This window comes from Lithobates pipiens, unplaced genomic scaffold (assembly GCF_037356315.1).
Source record: "Lithobates pipiens isolate NorthernLeopardFrog02 unplaced genomic scaffold, aLitPip1_a1.2 Scaffold_1, whole genome shotgun sequence".
NCBI classification, from domain to species: Eukaryota; Metazoa; Chordata; class Amphibia; order Anura; family Ranidae; genus Lithobates; species Lithobates pipiens.
The window spans coordinates 159,006,503-159,010,929 of record NW_027507685.1 but is presented as its reverse complement, the minus strand read 5'-3'; positions in this window follow the sequence as shown (position 1 = coordinate 159,010,929).

Sequence of the window (4,427 nt, the reverse complement as noted above, 5' to 3'; positions counted from 1 at the left end):
CAGCCTTGAGAAAACCAGGATTAGGGTTAATAAGGTTGTTGGGCGGTTTGTAGTGCAGAACGGGGGCATTGTGGTAAGACACAGGGAATTGGAGGTGAATGTAGGGCTTTATCTTAGGCGGGATGGCGTTCATCTATCGGATGTGGGGATTGACCTCTGGTCCTTTGGCTTACAGGAGGGCATACAGAAAGCTCTTCGGGTGTGGGGCGGCCCTCAAGGTTGAGGGGGTCACCCTTTCGGGCTGTGGCGGTGTGTTTTCTGGTGGTTTCTGACGGTAGACAGGTACTCAGAAGGGATCTGAGGGTGTGGGGGGCTCATCTAACGATCGGCCCCTCTGGGTATTCCTGAACGTTGGAGGGAATACGGTTATGTTCACTGGCGGAAGTTGTCTCCGACCGGTCACAGGTGGAGGCCTTTGGGAAGTTGGTCAGGTGTACCGCAGTGATTGGGTATTGGCTTAAGTGTGGTCACCGTCAGAGATCACCAGAATGGGCAGTTAATGTTAATTTAAATGTGGTTTAATGTTAATAAAGTTATTTATATTTATATATTTATATATATATTTATATATTTATATATTTTCATATTTACAAGTTATTGGAGTAATTTTAGTTATGTTTAATAAAGGCTGTTGTGGCCAGTTTACTCCAACCTATGGTGTGGTCTCGTTTCTAATAGATAAGGAATAGTATAAGGGGAACATTCAGACTACACTAGTCAAGAGAAGCACGGATTATGAATGCAATGATATAAGGAGTGCTGGACATGACAGTGTGGATGAGGGACACAGAGGGTTAAGCTTTATGGGTGGAGTTCAGGAAAAGGTTTGCAGGAAACAAGTTCAGTGTAGGGGAGGGGTCACATAAAAGGGAGAGGTGTGGCTTTAAGGAATCATTCGGAGCCCAGTGTGACACAGAGGAGGCAGTTTTTCCCACCCTCCCGCCCTATTGTTATGTGTTTGTTTTGTGGTGTTTTGTTGCTGGTCTTTTTCTTCTTTTGCAGGTTTCATCGGTTGTCACGGCAGCTGAAAGTTTTTCGTGTTGGCGGTGTGTTTTCTGGTGGTTTCTGACGGTAGACAGGTACTCAGAAGGGATCTGAGGGTGTGGGGGGCTCATCTAACGATCGGCCCCTCTGGGTATTCCTGAACGTTGGAGGGAATACGGTTATGTTCACTGGCGGAAGTTGTCTCCGACCGGTCACAGGTGGAGGCCTTTGGGAAGTTGGTCAGGTGTACCGCAGTGATTGGGTATTGGCTTAAGTGTGGTCACCGTCAGAGATCACCAGAATGGGCAGTTAATGTTAATTTAAATGTGGTTTAATGTTAATAAAGTTATTTATATTTATATATTTATATATATATTTATATATTTATATATTTTCATATTTACAAGTTATTGGAGTAATTTTAGTTATGTTTAATAAAGGCTGTTGTGGCCAGTTTACTCCAACCTATGGTGTGGTCTCGTTTCTAATAGATAAGGAATAGTATAAGGGGAACATTCAGACTACACTAGTCAAGGCTTAATTGTTTTTTTTATCTTCATATATTTTATGGATGAGGTAAAAAACCTTCTGAGCTATGCTTACATCCCTCACGACAAAAGAGGCACCACTATATCCAATACTAGGTCACCCACATTTTATGCCAGGCCTACATCCAGCTGAATACTTGACTCTGAGAGAGTCGGATCTTGACCAAGCCTCCAAAATTGTTACGGCGGGACGATGGCTGTCGCTTACAGAATTGACAGAGCTGACGGGCAACTACTGACTCCTCTTCTGCAAGGCGGTGCAATTACATCACTTTTTACACTCCATTCCTCAATCTCAAACTGACAACCTTTGAAGACTACTGCTCGGGGACTGAACCTCTATCTCAAACGCTATCCAAAATATGCTCCCATACGCCACTGAAACAACCTAACCTACCCTGCTTGGAAAGATGGGAGACAAATATCAACCGTACGTTTTCCGAGACCCAAAAACAACGCATTATCAACATAGCCACCAAATCATCCCTATGCACCAAAATAGAGGAAACAAATTTTAAAATACTATCTAGATGGTATTATACGCCCACTAAGTTACACAAATGTTTCCCAAACACCTCCGACCGTTGCTGGTGCTGCGGGAAAGAGGAGGGATCAATATAACACATCTTTTGGTCATATCCTGAGCTAGGTAATTTCTGGGATGAGATTAGATGCATAACACAGAAATTTACGAATTACAACATCCCAGAAGATGCAGAATTTTTTCTGCTACATCTTTCAGAAATTTACAAAAAATACAAAAAATCATTAATACGCCACTTGCTAAATGCCGCTAAGGCATGTATACCCCTTTACTTCAAGCAACAGCCCCCGCCGAGCATTGCGTGTTGGCTGCGGAAGGTGGAAGAAATGAACAAAATGGAGGACTTGGTCCTTTCTGCATGACACAAACATGAGAAATACACAAAAACCTGGAGTCAATGAACATCTTTATCTTTTCCGATGAAGGGCAATCTCTGCTACAATCATAGACTACATGGGCACTGAAATTGCAGTGCCTTTCCCACGCCTGTCGCCTTACACCCCCTTTTCCTGCTACTTTTATCTTCTCCATTACTACCCAATCCCTTACTTCTTTCCACAATTGGTTATGTTTTTTATGAAAAAATTTGAAAAGACAGGAGGAGGATCCTATTATCCTATAATACTACAGAGGAGACTACACTTTGTAAATTCACAATATGCAATCCTAAAATATATTGTTTTCTGTGATATAATATCACACAAGTTGATACTGCTTCATCTGTACACAGTTGCCATACTGTGTACAAATAAATCATTAAAAAAAAAAAGTATCCTCAGCGATATTCATGTCTCTGTTGTAAATGATGGGTTCTCACCTCTAGTGTTCAATAAAAGTTATATTTGAAAAAAAAAAACCTTCTGGGTGCAGTCCCCCTCCCCCCCCCCCCCGAGGTACCTAAGCCCCATTTTGATCCTGCGATGTGCATGAGAGCAGCGGCTCTGTCAGGGAACTCACAATGCTAATGCCCATCTCCGTGCAGCAGTGGCTAATTCCCATTCCGCTAATGCCAATGGCCATGCGTAGTGCCGCCGACAGAGGCGAATGAGTTCCGGAACGAACGTGCTCACATTCACGTCCACCAATCCTGGCACATGATGCCCTATATAAACAGAGTATCTGCCTGATACCAGTGCTGGATCGTCTTCAGCTTGTTCCGGAGTTCCTGATTGCTGTTTGACCTGTTACCTTGCTCCTGACAAACCCGGTTTCCTTGGCCATTCTCCTGGATCACCCCTACCTGTTATCTACCTGTACTGATTATACAGAGCTCGGCTTGGATTCTCTACTACAGCTCCGCTTCCTGATTCTGTACTTCACTGCCAGCCCATTGCCAACCTCTGCCTGCCCTTGACTACGAACTTGCCTTCCGTTTATGTACCTAGTTGCCAACCTTTGCCTGTTCCTGACGTTGCAGTTGTTCCTGAATCCATACTTACCTGCCTGGCTTCCGCTGAACAATTCTGGTGATCAGTCTTCACGCCTTCCTCCGAGAGGATCCTGTGTCTCCGAGCTCCAGCCTTCAGCCTGCAGACACCTGCACCCTTTTGTTGCCCCAGCACTCCCTGTCCTCACTACCAGGGGTGTTGGGACCGGAACCGTGCAAGAGGCCACCCTCAGCATTTCGGACTCCGCTGTAAGGCATGTGACAGGCTCTCTCGGGTCTCTCTCTCCTCATTAGCTCATACAGCAGCAGGAGTCATTGTATCATGATGCTGTCAATCACAGCCAGTGAGCCAATGAGGATAGAACGGGGGCAGGGCCAAGCCACACTGTGTGTGTGAATGGAACACAGAGCCCAGCTCGGAAGCGAGGCTGCTTGAGTGCTCCCCATAGCAAGAGGCTTGCTATTGGGGGCACTCGATGGGGGAAGGAGCCAGGACTGCCAGCGGGGGGAACCAAGAAGAAGAGGATTGGGATTGCTCTGTACAAAACCATTGCATAAAGCAGGTAAGTATAACATGCTTGTTATTTAAAAAAATAAAAATAAATTATCTTCTTTAGAATCATTTAAAAAGTGCTGCAAGGCCAACACTCATTGCTGAGTGGTCATCAGCTCCTGTGACCCCTGAGGCCCTGCTTGTTCCTGTGTTATATCCGTTTTGCCTTCTGACTATGCCTAATCTTCATCCCTCCAGGAACTTGATCTTTGGCTTGTTTCTTGACTCCTCATTTTGCGTATCACTTTGGCTCATCTTCTGCCCTAATGATACTGACCTCAGTCAGCCTGGCTCCTGTTTACTTTTTTTGTCTTCCAAATCTGTACCTACACTGCCCACCTGTTGCCAACTTCTGCCTGTCTGACCACATTCTCGCTTCCTCCTTCTGCAGGCTTTGACGACATCTGTCAA